Here is a 17,501-nt window from a genome sequence, read left to right as displayed (position 1 = left end):
AAAGAAAAGAATGAATGAATTAAAAAAAGAGAAGAAAGAAAGAAAGAAAAATGCTAACCATGTCCCTAGCACAATGCAATGCACCGGGATACAAATACACAAGACAGACTCTGATCACACAAGGTGCTTCCATTCTAATAAGGAGAGATGACATAAATGGGGAGCCATCTAGAGAAGAGTGTTTTGGTCTGGAAATACCTGTGAATGGTAAATGGGACAACAGGGCAGACAAATCACAAGCCCTTCTTAGGAGCAACCATGGGGTTGATTTTTATCATAGTTACCAGGGCCAGAGGTGGGAAGGAGAGAGGAATGGTGGTATCACCCATTGCAGATCAGAAGATAGGCAGACTGAAAGAACATGGTGTGGTCTGTGGCAGGCCAGATAAAGGGAGGTCCCACTAATCAAAATGGTAGAGATTCCAAGACTAGAGTTTCAAAGCACCTTCAGGGCACTGCCCTGAACATCTGAATCTAAGTAATAAGTACAGGGCTCTTTCTGCAAAAGCAGGTAACTGGGCCTTCAATGGAGTAAGTAGCTTCTTATTCTTTAAAGAATGATGTGGCCCTTCAGGTGCTATTAGGAAACAGCGGTGAAAGATGACTCACTACCAAGTGGTTGCTTCTCATTGTAACATAAACAAGAGGGAGATTATTGTCTTCCAGGAACTCGTATCCAGAACATAAGAGAACACCTTCTAGGACTTGTCAAACCTATCTATTGCTGGAAATTCATGTGAGAATAAATGATGTCATCAGAAATAACCTAGAAAGCATTGCTAAGGGATGATGACACCCTGGTCAAGAAACTGAAGAATTTAAGAGTTTGAGATTTTTTTGTTTTGCTTTGTTTGGTAACACTATTAAGAGAGGCAGTGTGGCACAGTGAAAGGAGCGCTGGCCTTGAAGCCAGGAAAAACCTAGGTTCGAATCATGCCTCTGACACATACTATCAGTGTTGTGTGACTCTAGGCAAGTTACCTAATCTCTTTAACCCAAATTCTGACTCTCTAAGACTATAAAATGAAGAGAATACACAGGCCTGCACTGGTAGAAAGCTTCCTGTCCCCAGAATTTGCAATGAGTGAAATCACAGGTGCAATCCCTATTCCTATCCCTACTACTGACTGAAATCGGAGGCTTGAGAAAAGAAAAGAAAATTTGGGGAGTGAACAATTGGCTACGAATATGGGGTCTCAGAATAGACAGGAATGATGGGCATGTACCTAAGAAAAGATAGTAAAAAAAACACGTGCCTGTAGTTTTGTAAATCTCATCAAGAGAGCTTTAAAATGAAAAGGAGAGGAGGGAAAAATATCTCACATAAAACTGACAAACTGGCACACAGCACGGGAAGAATGGGAGAGGAACAGTAATTAATGGGAGAGGATAACACAAGGCAATAAAGCCAACTGCCTCAGATATCTATATACAAATATAAAAAAGTAAGGGTAATAAACAGGTTCAAGTAGAAATCCTAAAGTGATGAAAAAAATTCTACCTCTTGAGCATCATCGTGACTTGGTAATTTAAGAATACCTCAAAGAATCAAGCTGTGTTAACTGACAAAGTGCATTTTTTTTATCTATAAGGCAAAGAAAACAGAGATGATGGGATGAAAATTTTACTTCAAATTAAAAGTATGATATCTGCTTATGATTATTTGTATTTAAACTGCATTATCAAAGCTATCACTTCGATCCTTGCCCTGCTTTCACACCAAACCTCCTAGAAGAAATTCCTTGCCTCTACTTTCTCACAGCTCATTCACTTCCCAGTCTCTTACAATCTGGCTTCTAACCCTACCACTGTTCTCCCTGAGGCTACCAAAAAGCTCTTAATTATTAATCCCATCATCTTTTCTTAGTACTCATCCTACTCAACTCTCCATCTTTTGACACACTACTCCCTTCTCCTAGATATTTTCTCCTCTGGTTTTATCACTGGTTTCTCTTGATTCTCTTCCTTTGTGATTGTTTCTTCTTAGTCTCCAAACCCTTAGCATGGGGTATCCCCTCAAGGCTCTGTCCTGAACCCTTTTCTCTCTAAATAACATTTATGCTGATGACTATTAAACCTATATATTCTGCCCTGAACTCTAGTCCTATATCAGCAACTACCTAATAGACATCTCAAACTCTGCTTGTCTGAAGTAGATTTCATCTCCTCTTGCCTCCCCTTAGCACACCTCCCTTCCAAATTTCCCTATTAAGTTGAAGGCACTATTATTCCTCCAGTTACCTAAGTCACAACCTCAGAGACATTCTTGACTTCCCTCTTCCCCACAGCCCCTATCCAATCAGTCACCAAGTCTTCTCAGTTTCTATCTCTACCACCTTCTCACATCCATCCTTTTTCCCTGTCTACTGGCTCCTTCCCTTCTCCACGGAAATCAACCTTAAAAAACTCTCATTTGATTAGCTATCATTCCATCTCTCTCTACTTCACAGCTAAACTCTTCAAGAAAGCTTGGGAGTCCCAATTTCTCTCCTCTCACTCGGTATAAACCCTCCGTGATCTGGCTTCCAACTTCATCTTTCAGCTGAAACTTCCCTTTCCAAAAATGATTGACATTCTCTTAATTGCTAAAACTAATGTTCTCTTCACAAGCCTGATCCTTCTTGATATCTCAGTAGCATCTGACACAGTTTATCACCCTCTCCTTCTAGATACTCTCTGCTCTTTATGTTTTCATGCAACCACTCTCTGCTTGCTCTCCTCCTATCTCGGACTTCTTCTCAGCATCCTTTGCTGTTCATTATCCAGGTCATACTCACTAACCACGGATGTTCCTCAAGACTCTGTCCTGAGCCTTCTGCCCTTTTTGTTCAACACCATGTCACTTAGGGATCTCATCAGTTCCCATGAGTTCAATAATCTTCCCTCTACAAAAGATTCGCAGACACATATATCCAATCCCAGCCTTTCTCCTAAACTAGTCACTTGTTTCTAAATGCCTCAAGACATCTGGAACTGGATGTCCCATGGGCATCCGAAACTTGACATTCCCAAAAGAGATTTCATTTTCTTTCCTCAGAAACCCCTGTACCCTTCTTTATAACTTCTCCATTACTGTTGAGGGCACCTTCATCCCCCAGTCACCGAAGATTATCAACCTTAACTCCTCACTCTCACTCACTCTACAAATACAATCCACTGCCAAATCTTATCCTTTCTACTTTCATGTAACATCCTTAGGATACATTCCCTTCTCTTCACTCACACAGCCAAATTTCTAGTTGAGACTCTCGTCACTTCTTACCTGGACTACTGCAAGAGATTTCTAATTGATCTCCCTGTCTCAGGTTTCACCCCATTCATAACACATCCAACACTTGACTACCAGGGTGATTTTTCTAAAATAGGTCTTACCATATCAATCCCTTCTCTTTGGGATCCAGTGGCTCCCTATTATCATCAGGATCATATAGAAGCTTTTCCTCAGCATTTGAAGCTCTTCATGACCTGGTCCGTTCCCACCTTTCCTAAGTCTTCTTACACTTTACTCCCCTCCATAAGCAGGACTATTTATAGTTTCTTGAACATATATCTATGCTTTTTCACTGGCTGCCTCCCACACTTGGAATACCTTGCTTCCTCACTTCTGCCTCTTAGTTTCCCTGTCTTCCTTCAAGATTCCACTCAAAACCTACTTTCTGCAGGAGACTGTGCTTGGTCTGATCCTCACCCCCACCCCCAAGCTGCTAATGCCTTCCCTTCTCAGAATGCCTTTTATCTTCTCCTTATATATCTTGTATGTACTTAGTTATTTACATATTGTCTCTCCCACTAGAATGTAAGCTTTTTAAGGGCAAAACTGTTTTTGCTTTTTGTTGTACCCCCACAGCATTGTTCCTGGCACTTAGTAAGCACTTTAAAAAAGTTTATTGATCCATTCTCATACTACTACAGTTTAGATCCTCACTACCTACCCCTTTTTTGGACTATTTCAGTAACATCGTAAAAGAAATTCCATCCTAATTGGTCTGCTTCTAGTCTAGTGTCTCCCATCTTCAACTGATTCTCTCCACATCTAACAGAACAATCTTCTTAAGGCCAATGTCTGACCATGATACTCCACCCCTCAATCTTCAATGGCTCCCTGTTACCTTTAGGATAAATTACAAATGCCTCAGTCTGGTATTTAAAATGCTCTTCATTCTACCTCTAACCTGCCCTTTCTATACATTTATATTCTTTTTACATATTTCTTCTCTTTGCTTTTTGTACAAGGAGGCCTCTTTTCTTACCTCCATCTTGGTTCCCTTCAAGGCTCAGCTCTGGGCCCACCTCTTATGTAAGACTTTCTCTTATGTAAGTATTATCTCCCCCTCCCAGCATTGCCCTGTATTTAATTACTTATCTACACTGTCTCCCAAGACAATGTAAATCTCAAGGCACAGACTATTCCATTTTCATCTATGTATTTCCTTTGCCTTGTGTAAGAGGAGATGTACTGAACGAATGTTTGTTTGAATTGATCTTAGATAGTATAAGCTTTGTTGCCCTCAGTTAAGAGCAAGTCACCAGGTAAAGAGAACCAGACTCCTAGAACTGGCAGATCTAATTGCTGACATAATCTGTCGGTGATCTTGGGAAGAGTGAGGAGCGCTGCAGAAACAGTGATAAGCCAACTCTCAATTTTTACCTCCCAGAAAACTGAATGATGCATTTACACACTATTAGCCAGTAAGCCTGACTTTTTATTCCTGGAAAAATTCTGGGCTTTATTTAAAGACTAGTTTGTGACCGCTTAGAAAATGCAGTAAAGATCACTTCAGTGCCAGTATACCTTCAGCAAAAACAGGTTATATCAGACTGACTTTATTTCTTTTTTTGAAAAGGTTATTAGATTGGTAGAGAGGAAGTAAGATTTTAAATAGCAAGCTGGTCTTAGACCTAGGAAGGGTTCAAGTCCACACTGACTGTATAACCCTAGGCAAGTCACTCCAGCAACTCTCTTAGATGATATGGTTGCACAGAAAGTGCAGATAGTTACATTGGAAGTAGGAATTTTCTATCTTGGGAGTTTCCTATATGAATAAAATCATAAGTCCAGCCCTTATCCTTCTCGATGCGTAAAATCAGGGGGTCATGGTATACAGAGTATCACCAAATTTCATCAAGGAATTTGACCAAGATGGCCATGCCTAAGGATGAGATGGAAAGATGTTAGCTAGTTCAGTCAGGTGGATTCAGAAGTAGAATTAGGATGACTGGATACAAAGAGTAGTCACTAATGGGTCAATGTCACCTTGGTGGGACATCTCTAGTGGAACACTCTAAGAATCAGCCTGGCCTGGTAAAGTGCTAGGTGACATTTTTATCAATTACAGTGTAATTTTTTTGGTAGATGAAACAAAGCTGAAAGAGCTAACAATAATGCTGGATAAAGGAGTCAGGATCCAAAAAGACCTCAAAAGATTAGAATGATAGGCAAAATCTAATAAGATGAAATTTAACAAAGATAAACGTAAAGTTCTTTGCACAAGTATGTAATGAAAGTAGTATAGCTAGACAAGAGTTCCTATGAAAAAGATCTGGTGAACTCCAAACTGAATATGTGAGGCAACAGTTTGACACAGAAGTTCACAAAGCTAATGGAATCCTTGGCTTATTAAGAGAACAGCTGCCCATCTCAGACCGGACTTAAAATACTGTACTCAGTTTGGGACTCATTTGAGGAAGGGTATTTGCCAGCTGATGCAAGAAAGTGGCAGGGAAGCCAGGGTGCTAAGAGGGTGTGCCCAGACTGGCCAGGGAACTTGACACTAAGCCACTTAGGGAAAAATTTCAAGATTCTTAGGGATATTTAACCTGGAGAAGAAAAGTCATGGGGTTCATATGATAAGCTATCCTCAAATACATGCAGGATTGTTGTTTGGAAAAAAAAATTAAACTTGCTCTGCTCTGCCCAGAGGTACAGAACAAGGAACAAAGAATAGACATGTTACATGTATAACCTATATCGATTGCTTGCCTTCTCAATGGGGGGGGGTGGAAAGAGGAAGGGAGAGAATTTGGAACTTAAAGCTTTAAAAAAACTAGTGTTAAAAATTGTTTTTACATGTAACTGGGGGGAAAATAAAATAAAAAAAAAAAAGAAGTGTTAGAGAGGTAAAGTTTCGGCTTGACCTAAGGAAAAACTTCTAACAGCTAGAGCTGGTCCAAAATGGAATGGGCTGACTGTGAGCTGCCCCTTACTGGGATATTCGAGCAGAGGCTGCATGACCTTCTCAGGAATGATGTACTTGGGGATTCCTGTTCAGGTATGGGATGGCCTCTCAGGTCCTGCCAACTCTAAGATTCCGTGATTCTAAGCTCCTAAAAATTTTACCTGGTCTCAAGACTCTCAGCCCCAGCTTTAATCTAAATTCTACTCCATACCTAAATCCAAGCCCCTAAGGCTTCTAGGCTTCTCTTGCTCTGCCCTCAGGGGAAGTAGAGAGCACTTGGCTACTATCTTCTGGAAAATGACCTTTCAGGTACTCCAAGCTAGTTATTAGATCATCTGTATACTCCTGTCTCAATTTACACAGTACCTAACCTGGCTTCTGCCTTCCAGCAGAAAAACCACTGGATATTTTTGAAGTACTCGGGGAACATTCAAGAGTACATGTGCTATCCAAATGAAGGCGATTAAACAGAGCATATTTTGTGGTGACTTAATTAAAATAATTACTAGGCTTTGCAGGAAAGACGGCCTTTTTGCCAGTGTGTTTTCCCTTTGAACACAGTTTTCCAAATATCTCTCCAACAAATCAAACTTTTTCACAACACAAGGGCTTGTCCTATAAAGTCGTAGAAACAGTTCATCTCTTGGGATGGCACAGAATCATTTCCCTCCTTTTCCCTTCTAATGTTGTCCCCACTCACCCACTCCGGGGCCACACTTCCCCCATCCAAATCTACTCTCCAGTACAAAGTAAGCTACTGGAGGGCAATAACTGGGAGGAGGAGGAGGAGAGGAAGGAGTATGACGTCTCTGTATCTCCAGTGCCTAGCAAAGTGTCCAGCCCAAAGTGAGATTTAGTTTTTCAAATCTCAGTTTTCTAAATCTCAGAAGCAAGGAACCTCAAAGGCCTTCTAAATCAATTTCCCCTCCCATGCAAAAATCCAGTATCCCCAAGAGTCACGTGGTCTCTGAAAAACTAAAAGTTCATTCTTCTAACCAGCCTACATTTTGCCTTCCTGTGACATCTATCCACTGGTCCTAGTTCTCCCCTTTGGAGCTCCAGAGTCTGTCCTTCAGACAATGTCTGAGAAGACAGCTCTCATGTGTCACCTTATGTCCCCAAGTCTTCTCTCCTCCAAACTGAAAGTCCCCGTTCTTCCAATTGCTTTTTGTCTGGTATGGCTGGGAGTTCCCTCATCGATAGCCTCTGCTGGACAGCTCAAGCTGTCCTGGTAGGTCAAGTTTGGCAGTATTCCTCTAACAAGGTGGGGTAACTGGAATCTTGTTCTTCGGCAAATACTAATATGGCAAAGTCTGCCTATGTGTATTGGATATGCATCAATGAGAAGTAGCATATTGTGTGACACAGTGGATAGAGATGGCCTTGAAGCAAGGACTGACTGGATCTGAGTCCTCCTTGGCCACGTGAGGTAAATGTGCCCCTAGGGGAAGTCAATTAACCTCTCAGTGCTCCATGCACCCTAAAACTATAAGTTACAGGGAAGGGACTGATCTAAATGGGTAGGTGGTATTTCTTCATCTGTGAGTTCTCAATACTAAGGAAATCACAGGTCCTATCCCTACCTCTATTCATCTATATTTAGCTACAGGGACTATTTCATCTTTGTCTTTTTATCACCAGCACCTAGTAAAGTGCTTGGCATATGGTGGCATTTAATAAAAGATTGTGGGTAGGTTTCATTAGATTTAAACGCACACTCATGCACAATTATGTGGAGATGAAAATAAATATTTCTGCCTACTGGACTTTGTGAATCTTTCAAAGTGAGAAATACACAAGCACACTTCTATAAGTTGCCCTGCTTGTAGCCAAATCCTATCCCCACGCATAGAGCATTCCTTTTACTGTAACATAGGAAGCAAGGCTCTGTGCTGCTTGGCCTGAGTATCTGGTCTCTCTACCATGACATTGCTTATGATGCTGCCTAATCCTTCCTTCTCAAGACTTTGGTTTCTCTATCTTTATAATGAAGTTGAACTTGATGATTTCTGGTGCAATAGAAATATTAATGGATCTCAAGTCTGAGGATATGGGTGCAAGTACTAGCTCTACCACTAACTAACTTTCACAACATTAGTAATCCTGAACCTCTTTGAACCTCAGTTTACTCATCTATAAAATGTGAAGGTTGGACTAAATGACCTCCAAGATCTCTTCTAGCTCTAAAATTATGATTCTATATCCCTTTCAGTTCTCATGGCGTGTGTTCTCCCTGCCTGACACTGTCAGCATCACTACAGGGTATCCATATTTCTATTTGGGCTCAGTGGCATACTGAGAAGTGCTGAGTTGTACTTTTCTCTGCATCTCATTCAGCAGGACCTCGAGGTGGCCTCTCTACTCTCAGTGGCTCAGTATGGGCTCACTGCCTGGTTCATGAGAAGGGGCCACAGCAGGGATATGATGAGCATGCGTGACTCTCCCATGGTTTACACAGGCCTTGCCACATTTCTGTAGCAGGCATCCAAATATTTTCTATTTGGTCAAGTTCTTGGCTAATTATCAATGTCAACTAAGTAATAGGGCTACAATTTGGGGGCAGATGTTTTCTTGGCAGTCAGAGTAGTCATGGACGCCATGGGCTGCCCATCTTACCTGGAGCCCCCTTTGTGGGCTTCGGCTGTTTCTGAAATGTTTACAGTAGCCATCAACTGCCCAGCTCCCAGTCCCTTTTAAAGGCCTTTCCCCAAATAAACTCAAACACATACCCACAAGCATCCCCGTGAACACCCCTCCAGTAGACAGGGTAGGCCTTTCAGACCTTAGATTCTACACTAGGTTGTGGTTGGTGCTCCCCTCCCTGAACACATTAAAATGACCCCAAATTCAAGCTTCCCTCTTGTTCCTCCCCATGGGACAGGGTGTGGGACAGATGCGTTCCATAAAACTTGGAGTAATGTCTGCCTTTCTTTTTAAAATAAAGCCATTTGAGAAGATAATTTACAATTCCAGACACAATCTTTGTAAAAGAAACAAAGCCTCTCCCTGACCATACCAGGAAAGACTGTATAATAAGATGCTAATACAATTTAATGATATTTCGACTGGGTAAACCTGTTCTTGGGGCCCCTTTGTGATAGGAAGGATGGAATTATGCAGAAAATCAAACCTGTACGTTCTTAAACCACTTTAAGACGGGGGGTCAGAGACCCCAATCTTTCATATACCTCATTAACTCTAATGTCTTCCTGGAGACAATAATTGCAGTTTAGAAAAATGGTTTAGTAAACAAACAGTATAGAACAGTGTCTCTCAACATCCCTTGGTTCTTTCTCTATCCTTTTAGGCTTAACTTAAGATTCTCCTAGATCTATCCTACTCTCCTCTCCCCCCACCCAACTTTCTAAACAGGCACTGAGGCTAGGAAACATCCCTCCTTCTCTAGTTGCTACTAGAGACCCAGATAGGAAAAAAACTGCATTCTCAAGGTAGCCCATGGCATTCCAGCCAAAGATGAGTTAACCCTAGTTAAAGTCACCTAGAGCCCAGGTAAGAAAAATGGGAGGCAATATATTCCCAAATCTTCTGGAGTACTATAGACCAGAGTTGAGCCCAACTCAGCAGGGGTTTCCATCACTCTTGGAGTAAGGCCAGGATGAAGTTATTTGGCTTTCTGACATTACACTCTGAAGCCAACAAGCAAATTTTATGGCTCAAAGCCCAAAGTCCCATTTAAGTCAAGTCTTCCTCAGCTAAGGGCTCTTCTAATGATCTCTGCTCCTTAGTGTCATCTGGGTTTAGGAGGTAAATGTGAACCACCTGGAAGTTTCACAAACTCAAGAGTCTGAGGAGATTTCTGAGGTCATCTACTCCAATATCATACCTGGACAGAATTTCCCCTCCAATATCCCCAACAATCACATCACGCAACTTCACATGAAGACCTCCAGTGGGGAGGCACTCATTCCATTCACAAGCAGCCCATTTCACTTTTGAATGGCTCTAATAGAAAATGTTTCCCTTCTACTGAGTCATTCTGCAACTTCCCTCTACTCCTCCTGATTCTGGACTACAGGGTCAGTTACAATACAGAACAAATGCAATTCCCTCTTTGACACATCTGCCCTTCAAATACCTGAAGACAGTGATTTAAGTTCTTTACCCCCTCCTCCATAAATCCCCGCTTCCTTCAAGTATGGCACAGATCTCCAGTACTCTCACTATCTTTTTCACCCATCTCTGGAAACACTCCAACTTGTCAATTTCCTTCCTAAAATACTACCAGTCATAATACTCCAGATGTGGTCTGACTGAGACAGAGGATGGCCGGATTAGCACTTCACTCAATATGGAAACTGCCTCTATTAATGCAACCACCTGTCAGCTTTCAGCACAAGGGGTAAAATCTCAGTTCTTCTAACTTCAAAGGGTACCAAGACAAGCAATGTGTACGCATGCTTGACACTGGTGAAAGGGTGAGCTAGCATGCCTTTGGACTGGACCTAAGATTTCATTAGTGGTTCATTAGAATTTCTAATACAAAAGCTCCCTCTATATATGCCTATTGGCACCAGCTCTTTATCTTAAGAAATTTTCCTGAGGACCTGAGAAGTTAAGCCCAAGGTCCAAGAACCAGGGTGTGTTGGAGACAGAGCTTAAAGGCAGGTCTTCCTGGCTCTAAGGCTCTCTGGCCACTTTACCACACTGCCTCTCCTACACTATCAACTTAAGATCCTGAATGACTTGGTTATTCACCAGCAACAGATTCAACCATTTTCAGCATAATTTTACTGTGAAGTATGTTTAACTGTATTCTAATACGTGAACATTCTAACTCTCCATTAACTTGAATATCCTATAATCTTGTCATTCAGGATAGCTTAATGTTTGACATTTGTCTTCTCTTGGAGGGCAGTATATGGTCCCAGTCTCCACACATTCCCTAGAGTCAAATTTCACAGAATCACAGAATCTTCGACACGGAAGGAAGTAGCTAGAAGACAGTCCAACTGTTCCTGATCAGGGGGAATCCTCTTTACAACATTTCAACAAGGAGGTATCTAGCTTTAAGATTTCAGTGATGGGACACTTTGCCTCCTGACGCAACAACAATCAATCAAGCAACAAGTAAGCACTTACCACATGCCAGGTACTATGCTATACACTGGAGATACATAGAAAGAAAAAGAACAGACTCTGACACCTCAAAGAACTCACATTCTGTCTGTCAGTCCCTTTCTCTGTACATATGTATACACACACACAGACACACACACACACACACACACACACACACAGGCAGCTAGGCAGCATGGTGCATGATACAGGGCTTTACCTGGAGTCACGAAGAACTGAGCTCAAATTTGGTCTCAGATACTTCCTGTGTGACTCAAGGTAAGGCACTTAATTTCTTTCTGCCTCAGTTTCTTCATCTGTAAAATGAAGATAATTATGGAACCCACCTCCAAGGACTGTTTCGAGGATAAAAAAAATCTGTAAAGCACTTTGAAAATCTGAAAGCACTATGTAAATGCTAGCTAGCTAGTAGTAAAGTAGAGTAAACAGGGTTAAGTGGAAGTATTCTCAGAGGTAAGGCACTAAACAACCCTAGTTGCTACAACTATATTCTATGCTGTTGATTTCCAGATCTACTTATCCAATTTTAACTTCTCTCCTCACCTTCAATCTCACATTTCCAATTGCCTGTGGAACATCACATACTGGATATCCTGTAGACATCTTAAATTCACAGGTCCAAAACAGAACTCCTCATATTTCCCCCTAAACCCTCTCCTCTCCTAACTTCCTCATTATCATCAAGGGTACCACCAGCTTTCCAGTCATCCAGGCTCACAATGTAGGTGTTGCCCTCAACTTCTCACTCTATCTTACCCCAATAGCCAATCTGTTGCCAAGTCCTATCAATTCTACCTTTAGAACACCTCTTACATATGCCCCCTTCTCTCCTCCAACACTACCACCACCTTGGTCCAAGCATTCATCAACCCATGTCTCCTGCACTATCACAAGAGCCTGCTGGGTCTTCTTCCTTCCTCAAGCCTTTCCCCACTCTAAACTATTCTCCACTCAGCTGTCCAACTGATTTTCCTAAAGCACAGGTCTGACCACGTCACACACCCTCTCCAGCCCCTGATACAATCAACTCCAAGGGTTTCCTAATGTCTCCATGATCAAATACAAAATCCTTTTGGGCTTTTAAGGCCTAACTTGGCCCCCTCCTACCTTTCCAGTCTCCTCATACCTTATACCCCATCATGAACTTTGTAATCTACTGACAGTAACCTCCTTGCTGACACTTGCACAAAACACTCCCCTTCTCTGCTCCAGGCATCTTCACTGGCTTTTCCCCATACTTAGAATTTTCTCTCTCTTATCTCTGTCTCCTGGCCTCCTTCAAGTTCCAATTAAAACCAACCCTCTACAAGCAGCTTTTCCCAGTTCCCTTTAATGCTGATGACTTCTTTCTGTGATTATCTCCAATTTATCCTGATATATCTTGTTTGTACATAATTATTTTTATACTGTCTCTACCATTAGATTGTTAGCCCATGGAGAACACGGACTGGCTGTTGCCTTTCTTGGAATCCCAAGTGCACAGTGCCTGACACATAGTAGCCACTTAATTAAAGTTTGTTGACTGACTGAATGATTCTTAGGGCATGTCTCTAGTCCTAGACACTCTTCTCTAGTGACGGACACATGAGAAGTAATAGTTTTATAACCAGAGCTGTAGGATGTTTACAGGTAGAAACCGATAACTCCCCACTAATACGAAAGAAATAACCATTGCTTTTCTCTGGACAGGTTTGGCACAATAGTAGTTAAGATCTGGTCCCCAGGTATACAGAGATGATTGAGTCAAGTGGAATGGGGAGTCCATTCTGCTACAGAATGGTAGCATGTAGATTAGTTAAATGAATGTGTAACAGGTGTTGAATATTGCCAACTCGTTTTTGAAAGAGTGATGGTGGGTGTGTGGCTATTTCTGTGGCTGTAGGGAAATAAGTTGGTTTGGGAAGGCTCAGATTATGGAATAAGTATCCTTAAAATTGTGTGGGAAATGGGTTCCAGCCCAGTTCAAGGTAGGCAACCTTTACCTGTGGAACTTATCAATTTGCAGGCTCTGGGTCCCATTCAGATTCCCAAAGAGTAACGATAGCATTTTAAGAGCTATGAAGACAAAGTGGAGTTTCTAAACCCTAGAAGTCACAGGGAAGGAGCAGTCAATACAATGAGTCTAGATGTTAGCACAATTAATGGCAAGTAGGGAGAGCTTAAGAATATGTCTGGGTCTGTTATGACTGGACACCAACACCAGTCAGCAAATGTCACCTTGCTTTTTCTCAGGCTCAATTTGTGCTTCTGTTATTGTGCACAATTTGTGACTGTGCTACTTACTGTCCATTTATTTAGGAAAATTAAGAAAGCAAAAGACTCTTGGGATGGGAAAAATATTCTGGGAACATTTGGTCTGTGCTTGGCCCAAACATCACCTACTTTGCCTCTCTAAGTGCCAACAGGAACCACAGCCAAACACCCTCAAAACAAACATTTATTATTGCATGTCTCAGGGACCAAAACAAGTGCTTCCCTTTTGGAGACATTTGCAGTTGAAACTCAAAACAACAGTTAACAATTGGAGCAACTGAAATACCCAAAATTAACCCAAGTAAAACAAAACAAAAAATGTTTTTCTTTTAAATGCAAACTATCTTAATAAGTTGAGTTGGTTCTATCACTAGCTGTACGTATGACCTTGATCATATTCCTTCCCTTCTCTTGCCCCCATTTTCTTCCTCGGGAAAATGAAGGGGTGGAAAGAGCATTCAGGATTAGTCTTGTGCAGTCTGCCTTCAATCAGAGGGCAGAACTAGGAGTAATGGAAAGAAGGTTAAAAGAGGGAAATCTGGGCTTCATATTAGGAAGACCTTTCTAACAAATGTGAAATGGGCCGCCTCAAGAAGAAGAGGGCTTGCCCCTCCCTGGAGGTCTTCAGGCAAAGACTGGATGATCACTTGTTGACTATGTTAAAGAGGAATTCTTTTTTGGGGGGGAGGGGATCCTCAGTGCTTAGTATAGTACCTGGAACATTACAGGAGCTTAATAAATGTTGACTGATTTATTGATTGGTATTAATTGGACTAGATGGTCCTTCCACTCTGGGTCTGTTAGTGTACTTACATACTGACCTCAAAGCCTCTTTTTGCTGCCTTTAACCTAAATAGTAGCACTTACATATTTCTATCCTTCTCATCTTTACCCAGACAGGGTTTTATTACTCATTGATTTCCCTTGTTATTATTTATTTATTTTATTCTGAGCTATTTTGCTTTCCCACAGACCCAAACCTGAGATGTTATAACCCAGGCTATGCACCATACCTGAATGCTAACTAAGGCCAAGGTGGAGGAAACTTCTGTACCCTAAGTATCTTTGGAACAAACTAAACAGGTCAAATTGGCAGTTCTTACACCTGAGAACCTCAGCCAACTGTCCTACTGGGAATATTACCAGCCTGGGTGGGAGGTGGGGGGTGGGGTTCAATCTCACTGCCTTGCCTGTGGCTATTTACCCAGGACTTACCTGTCAGACTCCAGTTTTCAAACATTAAACTGAAAACAGCTTCAGAGAAAGGGAAACTGAACCCCAGCTGTGAACAGTAATATCACTATTTAACAAAAATATGGCTCCTTCTTTCTCTAGCAAGTTTACTGCAGCCTGAGGCTGAACTCCAGTCAGATCCTGGGAAATAGTCTCTCACTTTCAAAGGAGCTGGCTCACGTGCCAGCAGAGAGGATCTGGGCCAACTTTGTGCTGGGTAGGCCCCCATTTACCTATCTGTTCAGGGCCATCGGTCTTGTGAGTGCCCCCCAGGAACAGGGATGGGGGAGGATCCCTTAATCAGCAAACACTGGATTCCTGACAAGTATTTCTCTTCCCCCAAATTTCTCAAAAGTTCTAGCTTCAAGAAGGTAAATTTCCTATCTAGAAAGAGTAGGAAGTTTCTCCTCAACTAAGAGCCCAGATAAAAGCCCAAAGGAGTGCAAGACCCAGTCTCCAAACTCAATCAGAACCGGGTTTTTTGTTCTGTTTTGGTTTTTCGCTAGAGAATAAAGCTGGATGAGGGAGAATTGGGCTACAATAGGTCATTCCCTTTTCTTCCGCCTTAAAAGTCTGAAACAGGCTTCTCAGTCCCTCATGAACCAGCAAGCGTTACAGAAACACATGCACCGGGGCATGGGGCCCTTTGCCAATCTTTTAAAAAGTGCACAAGCTGCATCTATGGTGCCTCCAGCTTGCCCCTAGAGGAAGGGAATGGGAGAACAAGCTGTCATGATTCAGCCCACAGGAGTCAGGAGGCGGGTCTGTGCAAGAAGGGAGTTCAGTAGGAAAGAAGAGGAGAGAAGGCAAAGAGGGCTGTGGAGGGAAGGTGGGTCTTGGTGGTCAAAAACGGAGAGAACAAGCCTCAGGGAGTCAACCTGATCAGAGAGAGAGGGGCAGAAGGCTGTGCCAGGGAGGGGAGGAGGGGGTGGACAAGCATAACACACACCTCAGCCTAGTGATAGGCAGAATGGGGGGGGTGTCTCACAAAGGGGCAATCAGAGGAAGAGAGTTTGTGCGCTATGATTATCCTGGAGAGACCCCAGAGTGACAGGCTGGAGGAGAGAAGGGATGTCTCCAGGACGAGTGGGAGGCAATGAACCCTAGAAGGCATGTTTCACAGGACTGTTTCTTCCTGTCTCACAGACATCCCCTTCCCTCGGTGAGCAGACTGCTTGGGGAGAGGGGTTGGGGGAAGGTGAGGAGACATAAAACAAGACACGATATTGGCTCCTTGCTTGTGAAGACAGCAATAGCAATGGCCCCACTTGCCACAAGCACCAATCCTGTGGCATCGGGGAGGATGACCGGGGGTGGCTGAGAGGACAGAGATGCATTTGGGGAGGGCGAGAACAGACCTGGAGGCACTGGGTAAGACCACCAGCCTGTGAGGAAAGAGGGAGAGAAAGCTTTTGCGCGTGGGAGGGAGGGAGGGAGGGAGGAAGGGAGGGAGGGAGGAAGGAAGGGAGGAAGGAAGGAAAGGATGGAAGGAGGGAGGAAAGGAGGAAGGGTGGGAATGGAAGAAGGAAAGGAATGGAATGGAAGGAGAGGTGAAGTCTAAAAGACGCAACTGCAAGAAGACTAGGCTAGAGAAGGATGAAGATGGGGGAGCTGCTCCGTGACATTGCCGCAGCGGGGTGGGTGTGGGATTGGGTTTAAATCAGGTGGGATTTCCCCAGGATCCCAGCTCCCTGTAATCTCCTTCCTTCTTTTTTTGGGGGGGAGGGGAGGAAGTAAAGGGAAGGGAAGTCTTTGCGTCCCAGGCCGTGCCTCGGCCACCCCATCCTCCCTAGGAGGTGGGAACCTGGAGAGCATGCAGTAGGTAGAGGAATGGGGTAGGGGGAGACGCCCCCGGAGAAGCGGGATGCGAACGGTGAGTTAGCAGGAAGGTAAACAGCCACGCCCCCTACAGTCAGTCCCCTCTGCTGCGCACGCCCGCCGCCGCCGCCGCCGCCGCCGCCGCGGGTACATTTCCACTGCACTCCCAGCCTATCTCCTCCTCGCGCCCGCCCGGCCCTCACGCGGCTGCCGGGGGCAGGGGGCGGGGGACAGCGCGCGCCACCCCAGGACATCGCCGCCCCCACGCCTGGGCCGCAGCCCCTCCCCAGGGGCGTCAGCACCCGCCAGAGGCTAGCCAGCCGGTCGTCCGCTCACCTGGGCAGTGCCGCCCACCCCAAACACCGTGGATCCTTTTCCCCCTTCAATCTGCACCCCCCCACCTCCTGTTCCTGCTTCCAGGGCGCAGAGTGCAAGCACTCGGGAAAAGTGATCCGGCCTGGGCTTGGGGTGGGATAGGAGATGAAGATAAGGGAGAATAAGGGGGCGTGGGGGGAAGCCTGCAAAAAGCGGAGGAGAAAGGTATCTGGGCGGCGCGAGAGCCCCCAGCACGTGAGCCGAGGGTCATGTGCACCAGCCAAAGCCCGAACACCCAAGCGCCCAGGACGTGCTGCGTATCAGCAAAATGAGACTCGGGTCAGGTCGAGCGGTCTTCGAACCCCCACCCCCAACCCCTAGCCTCCTCCCGCACATGCAGCCCGCCTCCCCGTCCCTCTCCATCTCTCCCGCCAGCTCGCTTGCCTTCTAGCTTGCTTTCCTGCCCGCCCGCCTCACCAGCACACCTTCCTCTCCCTGACTCCCGGCCCCGCCGCCCAAAGCCAGCCTCAGCTCCAGCTCGAACCCTGCTCCCGCTGGCCAAGTTGTAATCTCCTACCAAGCCCATACCACCACCACCACACCACCTTC

At 44.1% G+C, this 17,501-nt stretch overlaps 1 protein-coding gene across 1 annotated transcript in view; it reads right to left on the bottom strand.

The window, feature by feature from the left end:
* Nucleotides 1-17,501, bottom strand: part of JADE2 (jade family PHD finger 2) — a 181,412-nt gene that overhangs the window by 162,796 nt on the left and 1,115 nt on the right. The gene's annotated exons all lie outside the window — the stretch shown is intronic.

Source organism: Vombatus ursinus, unplaced genomic scaffold (assembly GCF_900497805.2).
Source record: "Vombatus ursinus unplaced genomic scaffold, bare-nosed wombat genome assembly UNPS02007284.1, whole genome shotgun sequence".
Taxonomy (NCBI): domain Eukaryota; kingdom Metazoa; phylum Chordata; class Mammalia; order Diprotodontia; family Vombatidae; genus Vombatus; species Vombatus ursinus.
The sequence above is the reverse complement of the archived record's forward strand: the minus strand, read 5'-3'. Positions and strand labels throughout refer to the sequence as shown.